This window comes from Odontomachus brunneus, unplaced genomic scaffold (genome assembly GCF_010583005.1).
Source record: "Odontomachus brunneus isolate Ranch 3 - 2012 unplaced genomic scaffold, Obru_v1 Obru_scaffold_157, whole genome shotgun sequence".
In the NCBI taxonomy this organism is placed as follows: Eukaryota; Metazoa; Arthropoda; class Insecta; order Hymenoptera; family Formicidae; genus Odontomachus; species Odontomachus brunneus.
Window position 1 is genome coordinate 153,806 of NW_022639607.1, and position 10,882 is coordinate 164,687.

The 10,882-nt window shown below is 42.4% G+C and overlaps 2 protein-coding genes across 7 annotated transcripts in view; one reads left to right on the forward strand and one right to left on the reverse strand.

Moving 5' to 3' along the window:
- Positions 1 to 10,882, forward strand: part of LOC116850826 (receptor-type tyrosine-protein phosphatase kappa) — a 100,505-nt gene that overhangs the window by 44,886 nt on the left and 44,737 nt on the right. The window lies entirely within an intron of this gene.
- LOC116850827 overlaps positions 1 to 10,882 on the reverse strand; it is a 100,291-nt gene that overhangs the window by 33,957 nt on the left and 55,452 nt on the right. The gene's annotated exons all lie outside the window — the stretch shown is intronic.

Genomic DNA, 10,882 nt, shown 5'->3' on the forward strand with positions numbered 1-10,882 from the left:
GGGGGGGGGGGGGCACTTGGTAAGGGGAATCGACTGAGCGCTTTTTGTTGATGTTGTGGTACTCGCGCGCGTCGCGTATCTACCCGTAACGGACAATTACGTACCGAGGCGGTGAGTGCCGAATATACCGAGTAACGTGTAACTACGTACATTTCTCATCATTCACGTCGAGTGTTTAAGATATACACTACCGTCCAGAAGTTTGGAAGCAGTCATATTTTTGTGTAAAATAAAAGATCGTTTGTATTATGAAAGCAACCGGTTATAATGAATGTTTATTGACATTGACGACTACTATCTACTTTAGGTTAGAACACAAACTTTCTATGTCTATAATTACATTATGTTAAATTAAAAAATTCAGTTAAATCAACCGACTGATAACTTTAACACGCACTGAGTTCACAAATCGTAACTTGCTATAAATGCGCCTATAAATGCTAGAATGCAACTATTAAGATCCTATTTAATTAGAATACAATGGTTAGATATCGGAATTGAGGGTAAACATCATTTCTATGATTCGAACGTGACCAAAACAAAGTAAATGTTCAACTGTAAGTAGATAATAGCAAGAATTTATTAGACATAGGTATAAAGAGTTGCTGTTCTGGCCTAAAGTAGTCGTCAATGTCAATAAACATTCATTATACTCGGTTGCTTTCATAATATTTACAAACGATCTTTTGTTTCACACAAAATGATTGCTTCCAAATTCCTGGACGGTAGTGTATTATTAACTATGAATGATGTGGCGATGACGTGAGGCAAATCGTGGGTAGTCGTGGATACATAGAAAAATACATTTTGCACTCAAATGTTACAAGTTTCAAGTATTTCAGAAGCTTATATATCCCCGCAAATTTATCACAAACTCTCATTATAAATATTGAATTTCTTCAAGAGATATTCTGAATCCCAACAAATTTAACGTTTCAATCAAGAATGTGAAATTAAAACAAAAATTTAGCTTGCTACATGGAGTCAAACCAATTTTTTCTTGATAAAGCCTTTTCCTTGTAAAGAGAATAGATTCTTTTGAGTACATCATAATGAGTTTTTCTCAAATTTGTGTGATGAGTATATTTTAAAACTATTATAAAAAAATATTTTCTGTTGAAAAAATAGCTGTTACAGAAAGATGAAAAGTAAGCTAAGTAATTTTTTAACAGTAGAATGATACTTTTTTCTCTCTCTTTATTTTCAATTACTTTAATGGTGTCGCACATTATGTGTCTTTTCGTTATCTGCAATATTGAACGAAATAACGATAATCAAATATATAATCAATACGAGATACGAACACAAGTTTGTAATTAATTCTATACTCTCAGTGAAAAATCGTAAATAATATGCAACTGTGAGTACCAATAGAAAGTTCCTTTGTTCGTGGAAATTTCCAAATTGTGCAGAAATTTCCAATATCAATAAAAAATAATTAATAAATAGTATAAACGGAAAACTTGTTATTTCATTTGCTATTTAATGCGAGAGCTCATTCATTTGAAATCATTATTCAATATTTCATATAAAATTTCGTTTCAAGAGAGAAGTAAAATACACAGCTGAAGTGCAGCGATGCACTCGCATTGTATAAATTTTTGTTTGCTTTTATAGAGTGTTATCAACACATTAAAAAGTTAAAAAAATTAAACCTGGTGACACTCGCTTGTATGCAATAATAAATGAAAAAAATATAACGGAGAAAATGCCTCGATGGAACTAATTATTAGGCCATTGTATATAAAGTACTACTTGTGCGCGAGAACCGAGACTGTAAAACCTGATATATCTTATTTCCCAGGAAAATCTCACTTTTATATCGGACTGCTGAATTAAACATCCACTCTGACGAGTTTCTTTATTCGCGTTACACACGGCAAAGTCGACCGCGTAGTATACGGTAATTATTCGAAAAAAATGTGTTCCGCGAATACATTAGGAGGATCGATTCAAGGCCGAAATGCAATCCGAGTGTCTGTTCGAGGTAAAATATACTCTTGGAGAAATATCACATTTCTTAACGGATCGTTTAGGGTTTCCGGCGGAAAATGGCTCCAAGTCGAGCGAATCGAAATTGCTCGATCGTCCACCGCGTTTCTGCTCACGTCAGATGGATTTCCAAACGGGCACAGCGTCGACATTGCTCCGATATTAATTTGCGCGTTGCACGATTAACAAATCTAATATTAATAATAACACGCAATCTCAGATCGAGGAAATCGACAATCAGACGCGAAACCAACATTTAAGAAAATAGTCTTGCAGTCATAGAAAAGTTTTCTAGATATAAAAAGTTAACTAAAAAAATGGAGAAATGCATGGACTAGTAAACATCACGATATATCGTATGTATGTTTTGTATTTAATTAAAATAGATGACAGAGACAGAATCTCTATTTGAACTATTCGTGAAATTTAGCACAAGAAAATCTCTTTAGATTAAAGCCAATCGTATTTATTAAAATTGACTGTAATAAATAAAAGACTAGCGACCAGAGATAAATGAATGTATAACCCTTTCATACTGTGAAAATAGTATCGGAGCAAATTAATATCGGAGCAATGTCGACGCTGTGCCTACTTAAATTTGCTAGAATGCTGCTGCAGTAAAAATTCTAGGTGTACCACAGACAATTTTCTAGCAAATACAAAAAAACGGCGATATATTTTAACTGTGACATTTAGAATTTGCTTGGAGCAGCAAAACATTGTTTTGAGTGAAGGCAATCGGTAGAATCTGTCGCCCATGAATCGCTCCGGTCAGCCTGCCGGGTGCAATTAAAGGTGTAATTAAATCGATCAGTCGAAGCTCCTTCGTTCGTGAGACGCTAATTACTGGTCATTGCTGCGCGCTCGCAATCGAATCAGCCATCGGCTATACGACTTCCGATGGGGATTTATCGCAATGGAAAAAAAAAAACGGATACTGGAGAATCGAAGGATCTCCGTCGGATAGTCGATTACCAGTGATTTTCGGGCGACCATTTCCACGAGGAGAGGAGAGGAAAGGAGAGCCCAAGTGGTTGCTGGCGGGTAAGCACGTTGATTGGCCGATAATTGTGTTTCCTCTGTCGCGTCAGGGCCCGCGTTTTCCGCGTAGCACCGGCGTGCCGGCGATATCACCTGATCGGATGCATCGACTCGTTATTCTTGCGGCAACGATTTTACATCGACTCGCGCGATTCCGGCTTGAACTGCTCCACCGGACTCGGGTCGATCGCGGTCGAATTGAATCAACAGCGTGCGGATGTTTTGTCTACCTTCGATTACGTAAACTCAGGCTACGAGAGGTTTCCGTAAATATTCCCCCCGCGATTTGCGAGGTAACATGCGGTTGGGTAGTAACGTTGCGCGATCTCTCGCGGTTGGCGCAAAATTAGTTCCGCGTAATCTTCAAAGTAACGACCATGAGCGACTGTTAAACTAACACTCGCAATTTGCGAGTCGCTGTAACTTGTCTTCGTACTTCGCCGGGAGGAAAACGATTTTCATACGTGTTATGAATAATAAATAAGTATAATAACGATGATATTAATCAACGATGAGGGACACCGCTAGATATTTAACGCAGTTTCCAGTTATTGGACAGTTATATTAACTTTCGTCTAGCAACTAAAACTATTTGAAAGCCCAATCGAGATGTGACGATTTTCCTGCAATTATTGAGCAAATAAAAAGACAAACGAAATCTGAAATTAATTTACTAAACGAAAATAGAACAAAAAATGGGCAACTTTCCCGCGTCTGTAAAACTGGCACGATGTTTTACAAATCTTAAAAAAAAACAATGACAGTTCTATTAACACTTTTCATAGTTCTAGAATTCTAGATAGAAAACAAAAAGAGTTCCGCATTTTTAATACCGAAAAACAGTAAATAAAAAATTATGCTTTTTTCATAAACTTCAAAACAACAGAAAATTTCCGAGAGAAACTATCATGCAGACTACATCTGGTTTTATTGACAGTCCTCATTAGTTCTAATAGAGTTCTAATCCCTACGATCAAATTTAAGAAGAGTTCCGGCGGCTACCCATTTTTAAATAATTTTTTAATCTTTAAAATTAGTTACTCTCATAGTATGTAATACTATCAGCATGTAATACTGTCGTATGTTACTGAGGGAGCAGAGTCACATTAAAAATTGTCATCCAAGAAACGGTACTGAGCGAGATACGCACATTGACGCCATTTTCGAAAATACACCTTTGGAAACGCGAAAATTACTTTAAAAAACTTGTAAAAAATAGTCGAATAGACGGAGAAAAGTGTTCCCAAAATGTACTCTAAATATTATATGATTATATAATACTATATGACTATATGACTTGTACAATCTGCAGTAACATGACTAGTTCTGATCCATGCATAGGATAGATTCCACTGCGCATGCGCGACAATTCGACTTTCTTACTAACGCTACATTGGATCCAACCTTAAGAGCGCGACTTTGGGATATTGGAAAATAATTTTGAAGATTCTGGACATGTTACTGAGGGAGCAGAGTCACATTAATTCAAATTGTCACCCAGGTGACGGTGCTGAGCGAGATACGGGAGCGAATGACTTTCGACGGTGAATCGCAATTCCGTTCATTCATTATCGCCGTACAATGAAGACGCGTCGGACAGAGACGAGCGAGAGAGCGTGGAGGAATTGCTTCGGGCGTCAGCATCCGCAGAAATCGCGGTAATTCCTGAATTCTCCCCGAGGAACGTCTCGGATTACGCAAATCTATTCGCCGCGAATAAATTCGTTTAGCGCGCGGCCCGTCGTACTCCAGAACAAAGAGGACATGACGATCACGAGGTGTGTACATTTTCGATAGAGTGCGAAACGCGAGCGGTGACGTCAATTTCCACTTAGTGGAAACACGCGTGACTCTCTCAGTCATTTTTCCGAATTTTTCCCGGCGAAACTCGCGTTTAAGCCCCCTCCATCCCGCGAGTCGATCACGAAACATCACGAGCAGATGAACGAGACTTGCAGCAAAAATGATTCGAATCGACGACATGAAAGTCGTATATCGTCGATATTGTTACATTAATATAGACACGCGCATACTAAATCGCTATATTGTAACGTGCACACTTTTGTGTGCCAGCCAACAATCGCATTGCGCACGTCCCGCGCCGATTAATCCGTAATTCGCCGGATATAACTGATGACGTCCGAACTGAATATTCGACAAGGCGATTCGCGTAAGTTGAATCTCGATAATTGCTCTGATAATAACGCGACACTCAAACGCGCGATTTTACGTGCGATTAATTGCGCGTTCTTTTTCGCGAGCGCGGTGAAATCGCGTTCTCTCGCGTTCTATCCGCAAAGTTGAATTCGATTCCTCAGCGATGCGAATCGCGCTCGTCGAGGCGTCGCGACGGCGGGAACAGTCGCGACGATCGGCACGCTTCCGCCGAACAGCCGACGTTATCCGTACAAATAATAACGGGCGTGCTATTTTTCGTGCCTTCTCTCTGCACGCGAGTATTCCGCGGAATAATTCGAGGTAGCTACTTAGGTCTCGCAGTTTGGCGTCTCGCCAGTACGGTGAGCGCAATAACAGCGATCTGCACGAGAAAGAAAGAGAGAGAGAGAGAGAGAGAGAGAGAGAGAGAGAAAGAGAAAGAGAGAGCGTGTGTGTGTGCGCGCGCGCGCGCGCTCGACTCGTCGATTTAGGCCAGCACTTTGTCTTCGAATTTCTCAGCAGGCTCTGACAGCGCGATATATCGCGACACATCGCGTTCACCTGCGGGAGCATTCCCCAGGTCCCTCGGCCGCGGGGCAGTCGAAGAAAGCGAGAGAATATCGATCGGTTGCCGCGTGTGCGTTTACGCGATCATCGCGCACGTATTTCGCACCGACCGCGTAAGTCCGTCCGCGTGCAAATAAACGCCGGTGATTCGCCATTCGCAACTTCGCTCGCCCCACGTAGGAAACATGATGCCGAGGCCGTGCGAATTATGCAAATGGTCGTGTACCGAGCAGAGCTAACTCACCCCCGTATCTCGGACACATATGCGTGCGACAGAGCGTAGCACAAACCGACCAGAGCTAGCGCCGATCGCGTTACAAAGCGCGACGCGCGAAATATCGAACGGGGTCAGTTATTCGACGGACGATACGGTGTCTCTGCGATATCGAATTTGCATCTCTCCGCTTTATATTATCGCGTATGTTTCCTCTCGAAATATCCCGGCGCATTTTGATAACAAACGGCGGCGCAGACGGTGCAGACCCTCGAAAGAAACTCCGCGCGCTCGCCAAGCACGAAGTTCTACTTCAAAGTTACTCCGCGTAAGTGTTATGATTTCAACCGTATAGCACTCAAACGCGGCGCTTTTGCCGGAAAAAAAGAATAAAAAGGGAAAGCCCCGCAACCGCGATGGCAGTGGCGGTGGCGATGGCGGCGGTGGACTCGGCGGTTCTGCCTGGGAGAACGCACCACCGACACGGAAAGCAAGAAGAATAAATTACCGCACGCGGGAAAGTACCGTGCACACTTCCCTTCGCGCGCTAGCGCACACTGAGATATGGTCGACGTCAATGTCGGAAATTGTTTCCGCCGTTGTTCAGCTGCGCGAACCATCCCCGCGACAGGGAATGTTGCACGGCGACCTCACGACAAATCTCACGGACCGATTTCAAATCCCGCGACACCGCATGTCAGATTGGAATTGCCGAAGTAACAACACGCGAATTGCTCGACAGAGCCAACTGAGAGTACCTCGAATCATCACGGAGACAGTAGCTGAAGGTATCTCAACTCTTGAGGATACTTTGAGATATCGCGCGAGTGACTTACGAAAATCACTCCAGAACACCCGAAAGTACGTCGTCGCGGAGATACTTGAAGGTAGTCGAAATGTTGATCCTACTTTCGACCTCGATGTTATTAACATTTGATAAAGCCTTTAATATTCTGAAACCCATGTCAGTTTTGATTCTATTTAATCCGCTAATTTCGCCGAGAGATACCTACGGAGCACCTACAAATGACATTTGCTTCGGTTTCCATAATTTAAAGATCTGTATAAATGGTTGTAATCTTATCTCGCGTGAAATGCTTCAATCTGAATTTAGAATTGGATCTGAATGTTTTAATGGAATCACATGATAATCACTGTGACACGATATCAATAATTTCAATTAAACTGAAAAATGTACAGACTCTACTCTCTTCACGTTAGAAACTGAGAGAAAAGAACTCACATCTAACTCTAAATTCAAATCTGAGTGGCTCACCTGAGACAAAGTCCAAGTAACGACTATTAATACAAGTCTTAGGTCCATAATAGTTTTCACTTGAAACTTATCTCAGGTGATACTCAGATTTGAATTAAAAGTTAGATGAGAGTTTTATAGTTGAATCACGATTACAAATACACAACATCAGATATATCATACGATTCAGTTGACAATTTCAAATCTAATTCCGAATGAAAATGTGAGTACTTCACATGAAACAATTTTCAAATGACAACTGATAGTACCGGCTTTACAGATACTGAACTTCAATTTCCATGTGTATCAAACATACACAGAATATACAAGTGTTAGAAAGCTCAGGTGAAGAGTATGGCTAAAATTTTGGCTCGGATGTCGTCTAAGAGTGAAGACCCTCGGATTCGTGAAAGATTGAGCAAATAGTTCCTGCGACAGACAGACAGATATCCGTCGTCGTTCAGATGACAGGAAGAAAAAGAAAGAGGGAGGGGAGTCGACAAGAAAGAGAGAGAACTACATGCTATACATGTTTGTTACACGCCGAAAATGATAACTCCCTCTCGTCTCGATGATAATAAGACACGCCGTCTCGAGAGGAAACGAGTTTCATCTCCCTATCGGTCTTGGAAGTCTCAAGGGTAAGAAGCACGGCTCGCGTACCTTGCCGTCGCTGATCGATCGGCAACGGAACTTGGAAAAGTGTCGCTTCAACGGTTTCGCCGACCCACCCGTGGGACCCCGCGCCACCGCCGCCGTCACCTCTTTCTACCACCCTCCTGCACCACCTCCCGGAATCGATCCATCTCCTACCGACCTTCTGGCAGAATCCTCCTCCTGACTCCGGCGGCCACTTGTCGCCGTTTATTTCCGCGCGCGCGCTGCCATTAGAAATTTATTAAATAAGTCGAAACGAGAGAAGGAGACAGAGAGCGACAGATAGAGAGAAGGAAAGGACCGTCTCCTCATCGCACACCGTCGAAGTTAATCTCATACTCGGGAAATTGGGATTTATAGACGCACGTGTGCGCGACAGCTTAACCCGATCGCGTTCACAACTGAGGAAGAATAGCGATATAAATTCTTCACACAATGGGCGAGACGGTGAGTCTGTTCGTCTTCTCGTCTCCTCGCCCACGTGCCCTCGAGAATCCACGTGCCAACGCGATCGTGAAAGATCGCGAAATCTCCTTTAATTAAAAGCGAGACGAACTTACGTGACGCGGCGCATTCGGCGGAGGTGTTTTTGGCGTTTCGTTTCTCGTGTTCGGTCCACCGCGAAGTTGCTCTGCGGCGAAGTTTCGCCCGGATAGAATCTCGCGGCTGATCAAATTTTCGACGTTCTCGTCCAACTGACCGACCGACCGTTCGGACAACACCTCGAAAGTTAACAAGGTTAACCTGAGGTTTCCTATAATTTCGTAATTTAATACCCCGGCGCGTTCCGTGTCGAGAGACGTCGCCGAATGATCAAACGGCGAGAGTCGATGTCTTGCGATCTCCTTCGCTGCCGGAAATTCGATTGGCAGCTCGCCGGGAAAATTGCAAAGTTCCGAGGAAAACTTCGGGGAATGTGCCGCTCCTCCCTCTCTTCTCACCTTCTTGCATTCTACGGATATCTTTTAGCGCGCTTTTTTCTCTCCTTTCCCTAGCGGCCCGTCTATTTTCCAAGGAGAGAAAAACATTCATCTCTCTCTCTCTCTCTCTTTCTTTCTTTCTATCTCTCTTTCTCTCTCGACGAGAATAGGTTTAGCTAAGGGACTCCCCGCTTTAGAACATCTCCCCCGAACACGAGAGTTCCTTCTTCTTTCTCACCGAGTCTCCCGCACGGAACGATCACTTTCCCTGGTTTTATGCAAGCCACGGAGCTCTCACATAGCTAGAAACGATTGATCGGAGCTTAATCCCCGGAGTGGTCTCCTTTCACGACCGTGGGGGTGATGGAAAGCGGGTCGCACACGCTCCCGCACACTTTTCACGATAATCGTTGCCCTCGCTATCCCCGCGGATAGCTTGTTACTCGAAACGGGATTTATGAAAGAAGCGTTCGCTCACTCACGAATAGCACGAATAATAATTCTATGGCCTATCGTATATTTCTATTTCCACGCGGAGAAAATTTTAGACAGAATTTTGTAACCGGCGCAAAGAGGTCGACATTTTGTAGTAATTGACCTTTCATTTCATAGAAAAAAAAACGGAGAAAATTGGTTATATAACGAGAAGTTTGATTTTAAAGAACGAACCAACGCGTTTTGTTGGACACAAAATTTCTGGTTCTTTTGACTCAAATTTGGTTTCAAGAAAATTCGTTTTCTCAAAACGCGTTGATTCGTTCATTATAACCAAACCAAACTTCATGTTAATACTAGTTTAAACTAGCCGGCATTGCTTAGGTTATCACAAGGGCATGAAATCAGAGGGAGGAGGTGGAGTTCATGTTTCATGGTAACCTATATTTTCCGCAGGGTCCTAGAGAATAACTATGCAAAACTTGGTCCAGATCGGTCAAAGGATTTATGAGTTTATAGGGAACATACAGATAGACAGACGTTACGTTTTTTATATACAAATGATTATTCTTTCTATGTTACGCTGAGAAAAAATATTTGAAAATTTATGTGTGAGAAATAAAGCTTATTTTTGTAAAATAAACTTTATATCCCACAAATAAATTTCCGAGTATTTTTTTCCTCAGTGTGCTTATATTACAGGGACTGACATGTGCTATTAAAAAAATTATGTGCTATATTTCTAGAGAAATTTATTATGATAACCTTTGGCAAGATAGATCTTCCCCAGCGTACTGTAAAAAAAATATTTGAAAATTTATTCACGGGATATAAAGTTTGATTCTGTAAAATAAGGTTGATTTCTCTGATTTATAAACTTCGTTTCTGTGTGTATGTGTGTGTGTGTAAAATAAACTTTTATCCCGCAAATAAATTTGCAAGTATTTTTTTCTCAGTGCAGAACGGAAATATACTATTCCTGTACTACTGGAAACATAGAAACATAGAAATTGAAAAAGATTCATATTGAAAAAAAGAAACTTATGAAATTCTCTTCGTGCAACGGCAACATTAAATTCACCGGTGAACTTCCGATAAATAAAATTAATCGATATCCAATAAATAATATTAATCGAATCGCGACGCGGTTCCTGTATTTCTCTCTGTATACGCACACCGTAAACGCACACAAAGCGCGGCTGCAGGCGCGCAGCTTCTCCCCGATCGCATCTTATCCGCGATGTACAGTCGAGCTGTTTGGGAATGAGTGCAGCGTGCACTTTCTCGCCCGACAGCGTCCCGCGGATTGAAAATACTCGATCTTCCCAAGCTCCCCCTGCCGCTGCGGTCGAATTCGCCGGCAAGTTTCCTCGGGAATCTCTCGCCTCCTCGGCTGTCTCGATACTTCGGGATGTCGTGCGAAAACGGCTCGGTTGTTGTTACGCGCTCACGGCAAGGACACATCGACGTGCTGACGAAGACAACGAAATAATCGCGCACCGTCGCGTCGCGCCAACCCAATTTCGCTGCTTCATAAATCACGTCCGCAAAAACCCGTCGAAAAAAGCGCAAGCCTGTCCTATTTATTTCGTATTCTCTCTCTCTCTCTCTCTCTCTCTCTCTCTCTCTCTCTCTCTCTCTCTC